Here is a 21,268-nt window from a genome sequence, read left to right on the forward strand (position 1 = left end):
AAATGAATACAAAATTGGCTTCTTGACAGAAGCCAGAGGGTGGTTGTAGAGAATTGTTTTTCAAACTGGAGGGCTGTGACCAGCGGTGTGCCTCAGGGGTCAGTGCTGGATCCACTGTTATTTGTCATTTATATTAATGATTTGGATGAGAATATAGGAGGCATGGTTAGTAAGTTTGCAAATGACACTAAGATTGGTGGCATAGTGGACAGTGAAGAAAGCTATCTCCAATTGCAACGGGATCTTGATCAATTGGGCCAGTGGGCTGATGAATGGCAGATGGAGTTTAATTTAGACAAACGCGAGGTGATGCATTTTGGTAGATTGAACAGGGCAGGACTTACTCAGTTAATGGTAGAGCATTGGGGAGAGTTACAGAACAAAGAGATCTAGGGGTACATGTTCATAGCTCCTTGAAAATAGAGTCACAGGTGGACAGAGTGGTGAAGAAGGCATTCGGCATGCTTGGTTTCATCGGTCAGAACATTGAATACAGGAGTTGGAATGTCTTGTTGAAGTTGTACAAGACATTGGTAAGGCCACATTTGGAATACTGTGTGCAGTTCTGGTCACCCTATTATAGAAAGGATATTATTAAACTAGAACGAGTGCAGAAAAGATTTACTAGGATGCTACCGGGACTTGATGGATTGAATTATAAGGAGAGGCTGGACAGACTGGGACTTTTTTCTCTGGAGCATAGGAGGCTTAGGGGTGATCTTATAGAGGTCTATAAAATAATGAGGGGCACAGATCAGCTAGTCAATATCTTTTCCCAAAGGTAGGGGAGTCTAAAACTAGAGGGCATAGGTTTAAGGTGAGAGGGGAGAGATACAAAAGTGTCCAGATGGGCAATTTTTTCTCACACACAGTGGTGTGTCTGGAACAAGCTGCCAGAGGTAGTAGTAGAGGCGGGTACAATTTTGTCTTTTAAAAAACATTTAGATAGTTACATGGGTACGATAGGTATAGAGGGATATGGGCCAAATGCGGGCAATTGGGATTAACTTAGGGTTTTTTTTTAAAAAGGGCGACCGAAGGGCCTGTTTCCATGCTGTAAGCCTCTATGACTATGACTCTAAAACCTTTAAATTAGCTGGGAGAACAAGATAAGTACTTATTTTAGACATGGTGTGTTTGTTGATGCAGAGCTAAGGCATTTGTGTTTACATAGATTTCCCTTGGGGTTTTCGAGTACAGTTTTGATTAGGTTGATGGATAGGTTCTGAATATGTGCTTAATGGGAGAAGCTAAGCAGGAATGAAAATTTCTGTTTTGTTTAAAATATAACAGTTGCTCCTTGAAGAAACAAATGTCTGTCTTTCTTTCTCTCTCCAGAAGTGTTCTAAAAGCTCAAGGACTGTTAACCCAAGACAAGGAAGTATGCCTGTGTTTTGTTAAATAATTTTAAGGAGAGGGTCTAAGTCTATAAGAGGAAGAATGCGTTGCGATAGATTAGCATTTAAGAATTGTATCTTATGTTAATACATTCAATTGTTAATAGTTAAGCTAATTCATTTGTAATAATTAAACTGTATTAAATAAAGTTAGTTTTGATAAAAGATTGCAAATGTGTCAGTAGGATTACGCCTGAAGTGAAATATCTTATCCCTCACACTAATGCCAGAATAGAAAATTATTGGGGTGTAATTTGGCTTCATAATGTACCTTGGAATTTCTGATCTGGTATCCTAATAAAAACTGGGGAATCTTTTCTAGGATTAAAAGCTATGAGACAGTGAGTGCTGAGGATCTGGTGTTTCCTTTCAGTTGTTACATTCGGTTAGTTTAAATAGGGAGTGCTTTGTGGAGAAATGGTTTTTTCAGTGACTTAAGATTTCCTGGGTATGGAAGAGGTCACTCACGGTGGTTTACAAAGGGTGGTTAAAGCAAAGCTTTTGGACTTGGTGGACAAGCTGAAGGTGAATGTACCTGAAGGGACAAGGTAGGCAGCGATCGCTCAGCATTTAAGTTTGCCAGAAACACAGTCTGAAGAATTGGAATTGGCTGCAATTCAATTACAAATGAAACAGAAACAAGAAAAATAAATGAAAGCTTGAATTAGAGGCAATGGTAAGGGAAAGAGAAAGAGGGGCAATTGCAATGGAAAGAGAGTGGCATGGGAAAGAGAAAGAATCGCACAGGGAGAACAAAAAGCAAAAATAGCCCTAGTGGAGAGAGAATTATAACTGAAGAACTGAAAAGAAAATTCAACTTGAAATGGTAGAAGTGAAAAAGGTTAAAACTGCGAGCGTAGCAGCAAAAATGGGAAATGATTTTCAATTGGTTCGTTAATCAAGGTTTGGTTTTCAACACCAGTTTCAATCTCTGAAGGATCAAAACTGGGGGGGAAAAATCCTCAGTTGGTAAATGCAAAGGAGATCTCTGAGATAGTGAGGATAGTTTACTTCGGATTAAAAAGGAAACAGGAGGGTGAAAGGGAAATAAGAAACTTTGGGTGTTTTTTGTAATAAAATCAGACACAAAGTCTGTGGAAGACAAACACGGTAAAAGAGGATAAGCTAATGGGGTTTGTTAAAGTGGCAAAGGAAACCATGGTTGAAGCTAAATAGGTGCAAAAGAATGTACAGCCCATTCAGAACTTGGTTGATGCGCAAGTTCCAGATCTCTTTCAAGAAAATATTTCTGTGGGTAAGGTTTACTCATGTATATCAGGAAGAGTAGGTAAAGAAGGTAAGATCTTAAGAAATATGCAAGCAAGTCAATCTTCAGTGGTGAGAGAGGAGGGGGTATGTAGTTCAGAAGGAGTATTGCCAGAAAAGGTGATAATATGTGGAATTAAAGAGTAATGTTCCATCATGTAAGGTAAGGTTGGAGAATCGAGTGAAAAGTGGTGGTAGGAATGACCTTTTTCAGGGATACAGTTTATCCTGGATAACAATATAGCTGGATTACAGGTGAGAGCGATGCCTACTGTAATTGAAAAGCCAGTGGAAAAATCAGCAACTGAGGTGCTGCTGGAAGCATATCCTGGGATTTTTCCTGACTATAGGAACAAGGTCACAAGCCACTGGTTGAGACAGGAGGAGGAGAAATCAAGGAGTAAAGATAAAGATACAGGTTCTGTTATCAGAAACAATCTTTGACCAGATGCCGGATAAAGAGCAAGAAGATGAAGCAGATAAGGAAAGTGAGCAGGTGCGGAGACAAATGCAAGAAAAGTTGACTGATTTTGAAGCCTCTTCCTGAACTGTTGAAATTAACAGCATAAACAGCAGCCCGTGAGAAAAAAATGTAGATCAGTTAGCAGTTTGAACGGCATGGTAGCACAGTGGTGAGCACTGCTGCTTCACAGCTCCAGGGACCTGGGTTCAATTCCCGGCTTGGGTCACTGTGTGGAGTTTGCACATTCTCTTCGTGTCTGCGTGGGTTTCCTCCGGGTGCTCCGGTTTCCTCCCACAGTCCAAAGATGTGCGGGTTAGGTTGATTGGCCATGCTAAAATTGCCCCTTAGTGTTCTGAGATGTGGAGGTTAGAGGGATTAGCGGGTAAATATGTAGGGATATGGGGGTAGGGCCTGGGTGGGATTGTGGTCAGAGCAGACTCGATGGGCCAAATGGCCTCTTTCTGCACTGTAGGGTTTCTATGATTCAGTCATATGTGACCTCAAGATGGAGATAAAGTATTTTACTGCCGCAAACAGAAGAAAAATACGTTGTGAAATAAGTCTCTGATGAAACTGTACCATCATTCCAAATGAACTGCTGGAATAATGAATCTATATAGCTTGTACAGACGTGCATATCTAAAGAAACAGTACTGTTCATAGCTGATGTTCGAGTAAATTACAATGGTTTTCGCAACAACATGACTGCCACAATGATTGCTAAAACTGTAATTACAACAAATCCTGACACTAAAGAAGCCAATCTGCTATATCTTTGCCAAATAATTTGCAGAAAATGATGATGAAGATCCAGAACAAAGGAATTAATAAACTACATTGGAACAGAAAAAAATACTTTTTCTTTCGCAATCGAGATTGTCCAATTTACTTATGGTAGTTTTCATGGGGGAGAGAAGAATTCACAAGAAAGCTTTCTAACAATTTCAGAACTGAGGATTGTGTTGTTATTGAAAACCCACTAGTGCAAGCCAAGGATGCAAGAAAAAAAACCCATAACCTGAAGCAAACTGAAAGTGATCTGTGCCAGTTGGCATTCAACAAAGTTTCATCACTAGAATTAATTTAGAATCATGCCAACGGAGCTGAGCTCAGACTTGGAATCAGAGCAGGATCGAAAACAGGAGGCCTCTGAAAAGAGAGAGGAAGCAGCTGCGCAACAGCAATGTGTTGAGAAAAGTGGGAAGGGAGAACATGATTGCAGATGCTTTATCACGATTTTGATGTGAAAGAAGGAGGAACGTTCAATGTTGGAAGAGAAAGGGTGAACTGGACTATACTGTAATATTTGCATGCTTAGATGTAGAGTACTAATCGTGTGAAAACTAGAGGTTTTGAAAAATGAAGTCATCTTCATTTTTTTAAGGGGCAGTTGTGATGATACTGTGCCTTGAAGAAATATATTTATATCATGTTTCTTGTATGTTTAGAATTCAGATTTGTTTTGCAGGGTGTAAGTTTTAGGGCAAATCCTCCATGATTAAAAAACTCAGAGGTAAGGAAAATGGCCGACTGGTTGTCAGGCCACATGAATATGCAAGAGGCTGGGAATAACGAGATGGTCGAGACAGGGATAATCTAATCAACAGGAAACAAAGGAGAAACCATGACCAGCAGACAAGAAGTAAATAGCCCAACAGCGAGACAATGAGAACAGAGATCATTCCATCCACAGACAACATCAATGACTCATCTTGCTGATGGGATTCCAATCAAGATGACTCAGAGAACATTTAAAAGACATTAAAATGTCAATTAAGGCTGTTGGCCCTTTTGTCCCAGTCAATCGAAACTATCAATGATCAGAAACTGTTTTTGTGTGAGAGAATCACTGCTTCAGGTTTTAAAAAGGGACAAGCAAGCTTTGGTCTCTTTCTTTTCTCTTCGGACCAGCATAGCAGCACTCTTCTCTCTCTTCTCCTGTTGCTGCCTCTCGTTCATCTCCAGCACGCAGCCCGAAGCCCATTGAGCAATTTAAACTAGGATTGAGTACCCTCCGGTAATTCGCAAAGTTCCCGAGATCATCTTAGTGGATGAGGCTTTGGGGAAAGGGGGGGCTTTTGCATGCACCTTTCATAGTTTAAGACACTGGTAAACTTGTGTAAAGTAAGCATTCCGTTGTGCCCGTTTTAGTATTCCTTCCATAGCTTTAGTCTTATAGAGCATAAGGCATTGTGTGTTGTTTTCCTGGTGTTTGGTGATTTACCTTGATGTTTTAACAAATATATATGTATATATCTTTAACTTCCATTGGAGTCCGTTTTGATCTTTTCAATTTCTCACCAATGATCTCTGACCAAGTCACAATATTAAATATCCCTTACCATAATTCCGGAGTCTAGAACTGAGGGTACCCTGGGCGCTTCGAAACCGCCCACTCAGGAAAGGCTGCCAGGTAGTGGATAGGCAGCAGTTTCCTTTTTTCTCTCTTGGGAGCGCTACTCTAGTGAAGTAGGCGCAAGGTGGCCGTTGTTCCATCGGCGAGAGAGAGAATCACTCGGGCATTGGTGGGGTTTGGGTAACGGAGAACCAAACCTAAAATAAGCCCAGTGGAGTTAAAAAGGGGATCCCGCTACAAGGGTGTCGATTTGTCCAGGAAAGCCTTTAAATTAGTAGCTGGGAGAACCAGACAAGTACTCATTTTAGACAGAGTGTTTGTTGAAGCAGAGTTAAGGCATTTGTGTTTACTTAAGTTCCCCTGAGGTTTCAGAATAGAGTTTTGATTAGGTTGATTGACAGGGACCGAGTCATGTATTTAGTAGGAAAAAGTAAGCTTGCAGGAAAGAAAGTTTCATATTAAAATACAAGCAGTTGCTGCCTGGATTGCCAGAAGAAACAAAAGTGTCTCTCTCTGTCTCTCAAGGTGTTTGCTAATTAATTTTAAAGAGGGGGCTGAAGTATATAAGAGGAATATTGCTTGAATTGGAACTCACTGATAGGTTAGCAGTTAAGAATTGTATCTTGTCATGTTTATGTATTGTTCAATTGTTAAAATTTAAGTGAATTCATTTGTTATAATTAAACTGTGTTGTTAAATAAAGTTTGTTTTCATAAAAGATTCCCAGTATATCAGTAAAATTGCACCTGGAGCGAAACACCTTATCCTCACACTAATACCAAAATAGAAAATTGTTGGGGTCTAGTCTGGCTTCAAAATATAGCTTGGAGTTTCTGATCTGGTGGCCTAACATAAGCATGTAAAGACTTGATCTCTGCTATAGGGCAGCCTAGAACTGCAACCCTCCTGTACTTAGTTTCTCTTATCAATAAATACCTTTTGTTCTGAATTAGTCTGAAATCTCCTGATGATACTAGAGTGCCACAACATAATACTGCTGCAGAAAATTATCTTGAACAAATTCTAGGAACCCCATTCAGCTTGTGCCTTTGCACTATTCCTATCCCACTCTATATTTCTTCGAGAAGACAATACGATATCCTTGAAGGATATGAGTGAACTGGTTTAAGATCGAATAACACCTCGAAATTATGGGCTAACAGGAGGAACCATAATAATTTACCAAAGGATGCAATCTCTCAACTTGGGAGATTTGAGTTCAAGACTTTTGGGTTGATAGCCAAGTAATTAGACTGCTCTCTTTATTGTAAGGGATGGACAAACCCTGTAAGCCAGGATAACTGCAGAAACTAAAAAAGGTTTCCCAGATTCAGAAATCTCCAGACAGGAGATGAGCCTGTTGGTGCTGGCTCCATATTACAGACATTTATTCAAATCTCCCATGTGTGCACTGGTGGCAATGCATGCCATATCCTGATTATGTTTTGCATATAAATATCCTAGTAGTTTTTATACTAACTTTGGTCACAAATTAACCAAATATACTCTGAAATATTTTTATATTTAAATTGAACTAAAGAAATCCAAAACACAATGTAATAGGATCTTTGAGAAGCTAGTTGTCAGCTGTGACTCAGTGGAAGTTGCCTTGGCTCAGAATTGCAGCCGATTTCTGAGACTGGTGCATAGTAGGGTGGCACAGTGGTTAGCACTGCTGCCTCACAGCACCAGGGACCCGGGTTCAATTCCCACTTTGGGTCATGGTCTGTGTGGAGTCTGCATGTTCTCCCCATGTCTGGGTGGGTTCCCTCCGGGTGCTCCGGTTTCCTCCCACAATCCGAAAGACGTGCTGGTTAGGTGTATTGGCCATGCTAAATTCTCCCTCAGTGTACCCGAACAGGCACCAGAGTGTGGCGAGTAGGGGGATTTTCACAGTAACTTAATTGCAGTGTTAATGCAAGCCTATTTGTGACACTAATAAATAAACTTAAACCTAATAGCCAGACTGACTCAATGTGAGAGTGCTGCACTGTTGAATGTGTTGTCCGTTGGATGTGACATTTAAACTTAGGCACTGTCTGCCCTCTCAGGTGATTGTAAAAGATAACGTGGAAATTTATAGATGAAGAGCTTGGGAGTTCTCCCTGGTGCGTTGGACAATATTCATTCCTGAAATCAATACTGATTATCTGGTCATTATACAAATATATGAATTAAAGCCTACTCCTGCTCTTTCGGCTTCTCGAGCCTGCTCCACCATTTGATAAAATCATGGCTAATCGGACTGTGGCCTCCTTTGCAGTCTATCTCTGTACCCTTTGACTCTTGTCAATCAACAATCTGTCTAATTCAGCCTTAATATTCAATGACCCTGTCTCCACTGCTCTCTGGGGAAGAGAATTCCACAGAAAATTTACCTTCAAGAAAAAAAAATCTCATCTTCATCTTAAGTTACTTGTAATCTGTGTCCATTAGTTTTAGTCACTCCCACAAGGGGTCAGCATGAATCCTGTCAATTCCCTCAGGATCTTATATGTTTCAATAAGATTACTCATTCTTCTGAACTAATGCATATAAGTTCAACCTTTCCTCACGAGATAAGCCTTTCATCCCAGGGATCAGTTGAGTGAACACTCTCTGAACTATTTCTATTGCTATCATATTTCTTGAGACAAATACCGTACATAGTACTGCACATGTGATCTCACTAACACCTTATACAATTGTAGCAAAACAAAAAAGTCTCAATAATAAGAGGTAGACCATTTCGGACTGAGATGAGGAATTTCTTCACTCGAGAGTGGTGAATCTGGAATTATCTGCCCTAGCATTGCTGTGAAGCCTTGGTCATTGAATATATTTAAGACAGAGATGGATAGATTTCTAGATATTAAAGATATTAGGAGATAGGGAGAATATATGGGGAAAATGGTATTGAGATAGAAGATCAACCACGATCTAGCTAAATGGTAGAGCAGATCCGAGGCCACATGCCTATTTCTGTTCCTATTTTCTATGTGCCTTTTATATTTCATTCCCCTTGCAATAAAAATCAACATTCTATTTGCCTTCCTGATCACTTGTACATGCATGGTAACCTTCGGTGATTCATGCACCAGGACCTCCAGATCCCTCTGTACCATAGTTTTGTAACCTTTTTCCATTTACAAAATATACTGCTTTTCTATTCTTCCTGCAAAATTGGATGAGTTCACAGTTTATCACCTTATCCTCCATCTGCCATATTTTGTCCATCACCTAACCTAAATCCCTTTGTATGTAGACTCTGCAGGGGTGCTGAATTTGCGGGAAAACTGGTGTAAATCACGATTGTTCTTTCAGTGGGAGTTCAGACTAATCTCCCACGCGCTGTGCAATGCAGAGGTCACAATCAATATCATTAAAAGCTCAGGGGGCAGGACCTATTCACGCCGGAGTCTGACAGTTCTGGGCCCCTGCGCATGTGGACTGTCAGCTTGATGGCTGCCCAGCCCGGTACTCCCGCAGTGCTGCCCCTCAACCCCCCTCCCCCCACAGCCTGTTCGCGGCTCCCATGAACATTCCCGGGCCAGCCCTGATCCCCCGTCCTGGACCACACCCCCTCCAGCCCCCTCCCCCAGCAGTGATGATCTGCTCCACCCCGGCATACCCCCTCCGCCCAACAGGAGGCAGACCACCCACCTCGATCGCTGGCCTCTCTCCAGCCCCAAATGATCCCAATGGCAGAGTGGCAGCGGGACCTCCCACCCCTACCGATTGCCCCAAGCTAGGCCCCTGGGCATTTTGCAGTGTTGGGGACACAAGCTGGCACTGCCAGGGTTCCCATGCCCAGGGGACACCACTCCCCCATCACCCAACCCACTAGGGGGGGCCCCAATTGCCCCCCTTCACTCCAGTGAGGTCCCCTGCTAGTTCCCCGAAAGCGGGGAGCTAGTCTGAACTCCGCCGAAGGGAAATTTTACTGAGGGGGTGGGAGATGCTATCGGGCCTGGAGACTTCAGTCCCGAGCCCGATAATGACATTCAAATAACATTAAAATAAGATTAAAATGACTTACCTGCTGGTCCCGCCAGTTCGCAACCGGATATCTGGCACTCGGAGATGTGCACGCATCGGAAAAGCATGCGCAAATCCCGAGAATCGGCCCACATGTGCTTCTCCCAGCCCGATGCACTAAAAAATTAGCACGTTGGGATGGGAGAATCGCCCCTACGTCTTCACAAATTACTTCCCTACCTATCTTTGTACGGTTTCTAAATTTGCTGAAGGTACATTCGGTCCCTTCGTCCAATTCATTTACATAGATTATAACGAGTTGAGGCCCAGCAGCAATCCCTGCGGCAATTCACAGGTTAACCAGTTTGCTAACCTGCAAATGACCCATTTATCCCAACTCTGCTTCCTGTTTTCATTATTGTTTGTGAGAGACCTTGCTGTGGGCAAGTTTCACATTTATGACAACAGTGTCTACATTTCAAAAACACTTCATTGACTGTGAAGTGCTTTGGACTTGGAGGTCATGAAAAACATTATATGAATACAGATTATTTTACTGACTTTTTTCTGGTGTAAATAGCACTGATAGTAACATTGTGTGTGAAATTCCCCGAATTTAAAAATTTAAAGCGTGAATTTATATAGAAAATTTACTGCAGAGTGTCACAAGACATTTTACAGGAGTGTTACTAAATTTAATACTGAGTCACAAGGAGATAGAACCAGAAGTTTGGTCAGAGATAGGTTTTCATGAGCATCTTAAAGGAAGGAGAGTGAGACAGAGAAATTGACGGATGGAATTCCAGTGTTAGTGATAGGCAAAGGAACTTGAGAACACACAAGAGGCCAGAATTTGAAAAAAAATGCATTGCTCTTGGACACTTGCAAGATTGCAACAATAAAGGGAAGAAAATACCATGTAGAAATTTGAACATATTGATGAGAAATTTAATTTTGAGCTGATCTAAGGATTCTGACAGATTCGGCTGTTTAAGAAAGTATGCGAATGGGGTGAGGCAGTACCTCTGCCCAGGTAGGTGAAGATTTCAATGCTGTGCCTCACAGGGTTCAGTTTGTCTCCGATTCCACACTGGGATAATTTGAGCCATACAATTACAATTAGCCAGACAATAGTAATTACGGTAGTTTAGTCAGATGGTGGGATGGTGGTTCTGAACGAACACGAAAAAAAGTAATGAAGCCAATTATAACAAATATTTGAATCTAACACCTAATCACGCCAACAAAATCACTTGGCAATGAATGTCTTGAAACATTTGCGGAATGCTATGAGCAACTTGTTCAATGCCCTCCTTGTCTATTTGACCTGACTACCCTAAGAACGCTCTTCAAATCGTGTCACGGGATTAACATCCATCTCAACCAGCAGACAGGGTACCAGTTTAAGCTGAGAAACAGGATCTCTGACAATATTGCATTGCTGTTGAAATATCAGTCTAAGTTGCAAGCTCAATTCAGGAGTGTTTAGGATCCACAGCCTTCCAACTTAATGGTTATGGTGCTAAATGGAAGCAAAGCTGACACTTGGGAGAATGAAGGTAAAGAGGAAACTGCAATGACTAAGGCAAGTGTTTGTCCTGCAGCATCACTGTGTGACATATGTCCCAAGTTGTCGCCTTTTCACCAGTAATATAATTCTGTCTGTCCAGCAGCATGAAATAGCACATTCTACAACTGGACGCAGATGCCTGCAACACAATCAGCTTTTTAAAATATATTTCTTTCTCAAGAGTTACTGAGCCACTGCATGGAGTGGACAGGCAAGCCCCAAAATCATGTCCTTGGTTGCTGAAAAAACAAATTCAATTCATGGTCCCAAGACAAAAACATACCAGATCCAAGCTGACAAGAACAGGTATTGCATCTGATCTCAGGCTTGATCTTAGCCGAAAGACCAAGAACCTGATTCTTGAAAATTATTTTTATTCCTTTCTTAAAGTTACAAAGGCAATGCAAAGTGGACTGGGCAATTTAATCCATCCCAGCTCTGATGAAGGGTCACCCTGACTCGAAACATTGGCTCTATTCTCGCTGCACAGATGCTGTCAGATCTGTTGAGTTTCTCCAGCATCTTCAGTTTCTGTTTCAGATTCCAGCATCTGCAGTATTTTGCCTTTACTTAAGTTAATCCATCTTTCTTGCTCCAAAAAACAATTCAAATTGAATCTAATTCATGGTCCCCATAAGAGAGACAAACGAGATTCAAGCTGACAAGAAAAGGCTACCTGATCTTAGGCTTCTTTTGACATTTGATCTTAGCCAAAAGGCCGAGAACCTGATCTCACATTTGATCATCCTACTATTCACTTTTTAAGAGCAGTGACCACCACATCAGCCCATCCACATTCATGCTACCTCCCTCTTTTCTGTACATAAACCTGTGTTGTATATGAAGGTAGAAAGTCCTTTAATATCACAGGCTCATTTGAGACATAATTATACAATCTCTACAAAAAAAAACACTTGGCTATTGGACAGACAGCCCTTGATTTATCTTCCTCCGTTAATGAAAGGATTGTGGAGATGTTTTGCATAAATTGCATTTACTGTTCAAGGGAGGGTTCTATCTTTCACATTGGGCAGAGTGTCAGTTAACAGCAGTTAGCTCACCCATTGAAATCTTGCTGTCACTCTCAAGGAACCACATTGAGTAAACATGAATCCCTTTGAACTCAAGAAACTTGAACCAGCTGATTTTAAAGCAGGTGGATGGTTTGTAAGGGATTCTCTCCCATGCTTCATTTTAGAAAAGCAGGTTAGCCAAAATTATCCCCAATTATTACAAGGGGTTAGCAGTTGCACCCTTGAATACATATCACACCTTATGAGGATGAAAGATAATTTTAAAAGGGTTTTGAAGGAAAGAAAAAAGTAGTAAAATAGTTTTAGAAGAGAATTCAAAAACATGAGGGTGGAGTGACAAAGATTAGCTATTGCTGAAAATGTGAGAAGACTGCGACATGGAGGGCAGGAAACAAAGCCTGGCAGAAATTGGGCTGAAAGGCAGCAATCTTGTGAGGGGAGTTGGGAAGAGATAATTAGATGGAACAAATCTGAGGGTAGGTGAGAGGGTTGTTCATGTCATTAGTGAACCACAACCATCACCATATCTCACTTTCAAAGGTACCTCAAGCCTGCACACCCTGGTTCATTTTCTACACTCTTAGCTAATGGCAGAAGTGCTTAATTATAAATGGTGATTGTATTTAACAGAACTTTGTTCATATAACTCAATAGTTTATACTCAAGCTTTTTAGTATAGTACACTCTTCACCAGCTAGCTAGGTCCCTGTGTGGTCTCAGCGGGCTAATTAAATAGGCCCAATTCACATAAATAGGAGAGATTCCAAATTGGCTCCAAGTCAGGAGCCACTTTGCAATTCATCCATTTTAATGAGTATTTACAAAAAAACAGTACACAGCAGTTTTACATAAAATCCCTTTCTAAGCACAGAATGGTTATCATGATTGGTAAATCTTTCAAACTATTGCTCAATTAAATAAGCAGTATTTATGTTTTTAACAGCATTGTTACAGGAGAGCTGCATTCTCCGGAGGACATGGGATCATAGAATTACTGTTTTAACCTCCAATTATGTTGCTCATGAGAAAAGTTGGTAAAATGTTTACTAAAATTATACATGCTGTAAAATATTTGCATCTGGCTGACTTGTCACATGAAAGGCATGCATATATATGTCCTGTTAGTTTTTCTAATCTCGAGAAGACGCTGTGTATAATTGCCCCTGAGGTGTGTCTGTGCAAAGCAGGAGAACCTTATCAGTTTAAAGAGACAGACCAGATTTCTCAAAGTTCCAGCAGAACGGTAGAAATAATGAGCACACTCCATAAAGTAGGATATTCACTGAATCACAATAAGCACTATTGTCTGCCTGCTATTCCATTGTTCCCATGCCTACACTGTAATCCCATTCCACTACATTTTATAAATTAATTTATGGGATGTGAGTGTTGTTGGCTAGACCAGCATTGCCCATCCCTAATTGTCCTTGGGAAGGTGCTGGTGAACTGCCTTCTTGGACTGCTGCAGTCCATGTGGTGTAGGTACAACCACAGTGCTATTTGGAAAGGAATTCCATGATCTTGGCCCAGGAACAGTGACATACTTCCAAATCAGGATGGTGTGTGATGGAGGGAGAACTTCTAGGTGGTGATATTCCCATGAGTTTGCTGTCCTTTTCCTTCCAAATAGTACCGGTCCTGGGTTTGGAATGTGCTGCCTAAGGAGCCTTCAGGAGTTCCTGCAGTGCATCTTGTAGATGGTATGGCTGTCACTGTGCATCAGTAGTGGGGGGAGTGAATGTTTGTGGAAGGAATGCCAATCAAATGGGCTGTTTTGTCTGTGTGGTGCCAAGCTTCTTGACTGTTATTGGAGCTGCACTTATCCAGGAAAGGGGAGAGTATTCCATTACATTGCTGACTTGTGTCTTGTAGATGGTGGACAGGCTTTGGGGAGTCAGGAGGAGTGTTACTCACTGAAGGATGTCTAGCCTCTGACCTGCTCTTGCAGCCACAGTATTTATATGGCTAGTCCAGTTCAGTTTCTGGTCAATGGTAACTCCCAGAATGCTGATAGTGGAGGAATTCAGCAATGATAATGTCATTGAACGTCAAGGGGCGATGGTTAGATTCTCTCTTGTTGGAAATTGTCATTGCCTGGCATTTGTGTGGCATGAATGTTACCTGCCACAAGGCCCATAATCATTGCAGCAGCCAGTGCCCTCAGCCGTTTCTTGATATCATGTAGACAAGTGAATTGAATCGGATGATGCTGGGGACTGCCAGAGAGGCAAGATGGATCATTCACTCAGCACTTCTGGCTGAAGATTGTTGCGAATGCTTAAGCCTTATCTTTTGTACTGATGTGCTGGACTCCTCCATCACTGAGGATGGTGATATTTGTGGAGTCCTGTCCTCCAGTGAGTTGCTTAATTGTCTGCCACCATTCACGACTGGATCTGGCAGGACTGAAGAGCTTAGATCTGATCCATTTGTTGTGGGATTGCTTAGCCCTGTCCATTACTTGCTGCTTATACTATTTGGCACGCAATTAATCCTGTGTTGTAGCTTCATCAGGTTGACACCTCATTTTTAGATATGCCAGGTTTTGCTCCTGGCATGCCCCCCCATATTGAACTAGGGTAAATTCCCTGGCTTGGTGGTATGGGAGATATGCCAAGACATGAGGTTACAGATTGTAGTGGAGTACAATTCTGCTGCTGCTGTTGACACACAGCACCTCATGGATGCCAAGTTTTAAGCCAGTACATCTGTTCAAAGAGCAGGTCAGAGGCTAGACATCCTTCAGTGAGTAACACTCCTCCTGACTCCCCAAAGCCTGTCCACCATCTACAAGACACAAGTCAGCAATGTAATGGAATACTCTCCCCTTTCCTGGATAAGTGCAGCTCCAATAACAGTCAAGAAGCTTGGCACCATACAGACAAAACAGCCCATTTGATTGGCATTCCTTCCACAAACATTCACTCCCCCCACTACTGATGCACAGTGACAGCCATACCATCTACAAGATGCACTGCAGGAACTCCTGAAGGCTCCTTAGGCAGCACATTCCAAACCCAGGACCGGTACTATTTGGAAGGAAAAGGACAGCAAACTCATGGGAATATCACCACCTAGAAGTTCTCCCTCCTATCCCATTTAGCACAGTGGTAGAGGCACACAACACAACACTATGGATGGTATCCGAAATGTGAAGATAGGAGTGCAGTGGTCACTCCTACCAATAGTGTCATGGACAAATGCATCTGTGACAGGCAGGTTGGTGAGGATGATGTTTTTCCCTCTTGTTGGTTCCCTCACACAGTCTAGCAGACCAGTTTGTGATGGTGCTACTGAGCCACTCTTGGTGAGGGAAATTAAAGTCCCCACCCAAAGTGCATTCTGCACCCTAGCCACCAAGTCGTGTTCAAAACATAGGAATACTGACAGTTTAAAGTTTCTTTATTAGTCACAAGTAAGGCTTACACTGCAATGAAGTTACTGTTAAATTCCCCTAGTCACCATATTTTAAATTTATGTTTTAAATTCATACCATGTGACTTCATGGGGTCCAGGGTTGATGTTGAGGACATGGAATATATAGACATTGTACCACCACCTCCTACGGTGGGATAGAAAATACCCAGATGGTGATGTCTGGGCACAATCATACCTCATAGACCATGTCAAGCTGTTGCGTGTTGCTGGTCTGTGAGACAGCTCTCCCAATTTTGGCACAAGATGTTAATAAGGAGGACATTGCAGGATCAACAGAGCTGGGTCTGCTAATGTCATTTATTGTGCCAAGTTATTGACTTTGCAGCAATTGGAAACAACTGGGTGGCTTGGGTCTGGAGTCACATGTAGGCCAGACCAGACTATTATTTTTACCCAATAATAGTTTCATGGTCATCAATATTAATTATTGAATTCAAATTCCACTTTCCGCTGTGGCGGGATTGGAACCCAAGTCCGAGAGAAACTTGGGTTTCTGGATGAATAATCCAGTGACAAACCACTACCCCGCCGTGTCCCCGCACCTTCTGATGTTCACTGTAATTTGGCGAATATCCTGCTTTGTGGAGGGTGGCCATTAGACTCTAGTACTCATTACTCTCTCGTTCAGTTGGTGCTTTGAGAAATCTGGGCTGTCCCTTTATGTCCGAATAGCACGTTTCTCATTGGAACTTTTTGAATCAATGAGTAGTGTGTCAATGGGATTGTTTGATTTGACGTTCCCTCCCTTTGAACAGTGTCTTTGCAGTCCAATTTACTACTGATAAATCTTTTTTTCAAGAAACACTCACCTCGCTGCCACAGATCAACCAAGGGTGTTTAAATTCCATAGACGCGGAGGTTTGGTGGAACAGGCTCCGCCTTTAGCTTTTAAGCCTTGTGGAAATGCTGCGTGCAACAACCTGTTTTTGTTTTTAAATTGCGGTCTTCTGACTCGATTCTGGATCTAATCCGATGTCAGATGCCTTGCTGTTGGGGTTTCCCCTGTCCTGCTATAACCCCTTTCGCTCTGATACTTAATTGCAACAAACCAGCTGATCGATTTCAGCACCACGTGCCTCCCGTTGCCATGGTTGCGAACAAACACAAAGCGCTGGCTTTCCAGGCTGTGCCAAGTTTAGAGTCGACCATCAGATCCAAAGCGAACAAGATCATGGTCCCTATAATTAAATAATGACATCCCATCCTCCTCTACAATTACGTTGGCACTTTGATAGGAAAGGAAGAAGCTGGATAAATATTACAGGTAGCGCCTTTCACAACCTGAGGACATCCCACAGCACTTTGCAGTCAATGAAATACTTTGACATATCGGGGCGAATTTTACCATCCCGCCCATAGTCACTGCAGCTAGTTTCATGGATCTCACAAACAGCAAACATTGCTGTAACATCCAATCCAAAAGACAATGCAGCACTGTTAAGGTACCAGAGCAGAAGTTCCAAAGTATGTCATGAAGACCTACTAGCCCCAACAGTTTTTCTATTTTGGCATCAGTGTGAAGGTAAGGTGTTTCATTTCAGTTGTGATTCTGTTGACACAATAGGAAGCTTTTATCAAAACAAACTTTATTTTAACAAAATACAGTTTAAGTATAACAAATGAATCAGCTTAACTTTTATCAACTGAAACATGTAAATATGACAAGATGCAATCCTTAACTGCTAACCGATTTCTATTAGTCCTAATTCAAGCAATATTCCTCTTATAGACTTAAACGTCTCTTCAAAATCAGCTAGCAACACACAGACTTAAATGCTTGGGCTTGGGCAGCCAGCCTCAAGCCTCCAGAACACCTGTGGAGAGAGAGACAGAGAGAGGGGCCTATTTCTTCTAGCAGGTCCCAAACAATAGCCACAAGAAGAAGAGAGAGGGAAGAAGACACCTCTAGCTTATTTTAGAACCTGACAATAACTGCCTGCTTTCTCCTCTAAGCTTAGCTCTTCCCCTTAAGCACATGACTCTGTCAATCAACCAGAGCCTACTCTGAAACCTCAGGGGAAAAAAATAAACAAAAATGCATTAAATTAGTTTCAAACAAACACATCGCCAGCTAAAATCAATCATTAGCCTGCATTCTAAGCATGTGACCATCAGGCGCAGGTAAATCGGTATTGCATAAAACAGGGGAATTTTAAACATACACCTTAGAAGAAACATGATATAAATACATTTCTTAAAGGCACAGTATCATCACAAACACTACCTCAGCACTGCACAGGAGTATCAGGTGGTTTGATTTGATTCATTATTGTCACATGTATTAGTATACAGTGAAAAGTATTGTTTCTTGTACGCTATACAGACAAAGCATACCGTACATAGAGAAGGAAAAGAGACGGTGCAGAATGTGGTGTTACAGTCAAAGCCAGGGTGTAGAGAAAGACCAACTTAATACAAGGGAGGTCCATTCAAAAGTCTGATGGCAGCAAGGAAGAAGCTGTTCTTGACCTCAGACTTTTGTATCTTTTTCCCTACAGAAGAAGGTGGAAGAGTGTATGTCCAGAGGGCGTGGGGTCCTTGATTGTGCTGGCTGCTTTTCCAAGGCAGTGGGAAGTGTGGAGAAAGTCAATGGATGGGAGGCTGGTTTGCGTGTTGGACTGGGCTTCGTTCACAACTCTTTGTAGTTTCTTACGGTCTTGGACAGAGCAGGAGCCATACCAAGCTGTGATGCAACCAGAAAGAATGCTTTCTATGGTGCATCTGTAAAAGTTGGTGAGAGTCGTAGCAGACATGCCAAATTACCCTCGCCTCCTGAGAAGGTAGAGGCTTTGATGGGCTTTCTTAACTATAGTGTTGACTTGGAGAGACCAGGGCAGGTTGTTGGTGATCTGGACACCGAGAAACCTGAAGCTCTCGACCCTTTCTACTTCCTCCCCTTTGATGTAGACAGGAGCATGTCCTCCACTATGCTTCCTGAAGTCGATGACCATCTCCTTTGTTTTGCTGACATTGAGGGAGAGATTATTGTCATTGCACCATTGTTTGCGATCTGACCCCCTACAGTGGTGTCATCAGCAAACTTGAAAATTGAGGGGAATTTGGCCACACAATCATAGGTGTATAAGGATTATAGTAAGAGGCTGAGGACACAGCCTTGTGGGGCACCGGTGTTGAGGATGATTGTGGAGGAAGTGTTGTTACGTATCCTTACTTAATTTGGTCTGTGAGTTAGGAAGTCTAGGATCCAGTCGCAGAAGAAGGAACCAAGCCCCAAGCCACAGAGTTTGGAGATGAGATTTGTAGGACTAATGGTGTTGAAGGCTGAGCAGGAGTCAATAAATAGGAGTCTGACCATAGAAGTCCTTGTAATCCTGATGTTCTAGGGTTGAGTGTAGGGCCCAGGAGAGGCGTCAGCTTTTGCGGTGATAGGCGAACTTTAGTGGATCCAAGCAATCTGGGAGGCCGGAATTGATTAGTGCCATGACTAACCTTTCAAAGCACTTCATAATGATGGATGTCAGAACCATTGGACGATAGTTCTTGAGGCACACTGTCTGGCTTTTCTTTGGTACAGGGTACAGGTTATATCTTGTGCTCAAGTGCCTAGCATAAGATATCCTCACAACCTCCTCACTAAAAATCAAACATACTATTAACTGAATCACAACTGCTGTTGGTTCAAAAGTTTTTTAAAAAGTGTTGTTGCCTTTCCCATGGTCTCCTGAAAGTGCTGGCTCATTTGCACATAGGTTCCATACAAGTCAAACTACTGCCTCATCTCCAATCTCCCTTTCCTCTTCAAAGTCCTTGAACATATTGTCATCTCCTAAATTTGTGTCCATGTTTGCCAGAACTCCATGTTTGAATCCCTCTAATCAAGTTTCCACCCTGCCACAGCAACGAAACAGTTTGTATTAAGGTCATAAATGACATCTTATGTGACTCCAAGAAGGGTAAACTATCCCTCTGCACCATTGTCCAGCTGAGTGGGACTGTTCCAACCTGCTCATTCTTAACTATGTAATCATAGCCAAAGACTCATTTATAATGGCTTCTTTTCCCACTCCCAAAGTTACCTCCAGTACCCCCCAAGAATCTAACCCTGTCCCCTTCCTACTTAACATCAACGTGCTGCCCCTCGGTGACATCATTGAAAAACACAACAGCAGTTTCCACATGTGGGCTCATGACTCACAGCTCGACTGCATCACCACATTTCTTGACTCCTCCATTGTAATAGAAACATAGAAGATGGGAGCAGGAGGAGGCCATTTAGGCCTACGAGCCTGCTCTGTCATTCATTACGATTATGGCTGATCATTCAACTCAATAGCCTAATCCTGCTTTTTCCCCATAACCTTTGATCCCATTCACCCCAAGTGCTATACCCAGCCACCTCTTGAATACATTCAATGTTTTGGCATCAAATACTTCCTGTAGTAATGAATTCCACAGTCTCACCACTCTTTGAGTGAAGAAATGTCTCCTCACCTCCTTCCTAAATAGTCTACCCTGAATCCTCAGACTGTGATTCCTGGTTCTGGACTCCCCCACCATCGGGAATATCCCCCCTGCATCTACCCTGTCTAGTCCTGTAAGAATTTTATAAGTCTCTATGAGATCCCCCCTCATTTGTCTGAACTCCAGCAAAAACAATCCTAACCTAGTCAATCTCTTCTCATACATCAGTCCCGCCATCCCTGGAATCAGTCTGGTAAACCTTCGCTGCATTCCCTCAAGAGCAAGAACATCTTTCCTCAGAAAGGGAGACGAAAATTGCACACAATACTCTAGATGTGGCCTCACCAAGGCCCTGTCTAATTGCAACAACACTGCTCCTGTACACAAAACCTCTCGCCAACATGCCATTTGCCTTCTTTACCGCCTGCTGCACCTGTATGCTTACCTTTAGTGACTGATGCACAAGGACACCCAGGTCCTGTTGCACATGCCCTTCTCCCAATTTACAGGCATTCAGGTAGTAATCTGCCTTCTTGTTTTTGCTTCCAAAGTGAATAACCTCACATTTATCCAAATTATACTGCATCTGCCATTGATTTGCCCACTCAGTCAACCTGTCCAGATCATTCTGAAGGATCTCTGCATCTTCGTCACAGTTCACCTTCCCACCCAACTTGGTATCATCTGCAAACTTTGAGATGTTACATTTTGTTTCCTCATCCAAATCATTAATATATATTGTGAATAGCTGGGGTCCCAGCACTGATCCCTGCCTGCCAATTTGAAAAGCACCCATTAATTCCTATTCTTTGTTTCCTCTCTGCCAACCAGTTTTCTATCTATCTCAATACACTTCCCCCAATCCCATGCACTTTAATCTTGTATGATAATCTCTTACGCGGGACTTTATCAAACACTTTCTGAAAGTCCAAATATAACACATAGACTGGCTCCCCCTTGTCAACTTTACTAGTTACATCTTCAAAGAATTCCAACAGATTTGTCAAGCATGATTTCCCCTTCATAAATCCATGCTGACTCTGTCTGATCCTGCCACTGCTTTTTAAATGTCAGCATTGGACGAGCAGAAATTGCCACGAATTAAGTTCTGGGAAGACCAAATCTATTTGGTCCCCACCTCGCAGTCCATTCCCTTGCCACCAACACCATCCCCCTCCCTGAAAACTGTCTGAAGCTTGCTAAGAATCCCACTGATGTTAACTGCGAGGGTATCCCAAAACCCAGAAAGATAAATTGGAACTTAGCAGTGTATATTTTCAATTTGGTCTAATGCGAGAAATGTATGAAAACCAGGGAGGAGCAGTCCAGTCTTGTGTTCAATTAATAAATAATACTTAAAACAAA

At 42.2% G+C, this 21,268-nt stretch overlaps 1 protein-coding gene across 1 annotated transcript in view; it reads right to left on the bottom strand.

The window, feature by feature from the left end:
* The window catches only part of ttc34 (tetratricopeptide repeat domain 34), an 81,100-nt gene extending 64,677 nt beyond the window's left edge, over window positions 1-16,423 (bottom strand). The window contains exon 1 of the mRNA XM_078239737.1: window positions 16,291-16,423. The gene's annotated coding sequence lies outside the window, so the exon portion shown is untranslated. The remainder of the gene's footprint in view (window positions 1-16,290) is intronic.
* Between the last annotated feature and the right edge of the window lie 4,845 nt (window positions 16,424-21,268).

This window comes from Mustelus asterias, chromosome 22 (genome assembly GCF_964213995.1).
Source record: "Mustelus asterias chromosome 22, sMusAst1.hap1.1, whole genome shotgun sequence".
Lineage (NCBI taxonomy): Eukaryota > Metazoa > Chordata > Chondrichthyes > Carcharhiniformes > Triakidae > Mustelus > Mustelus asterias.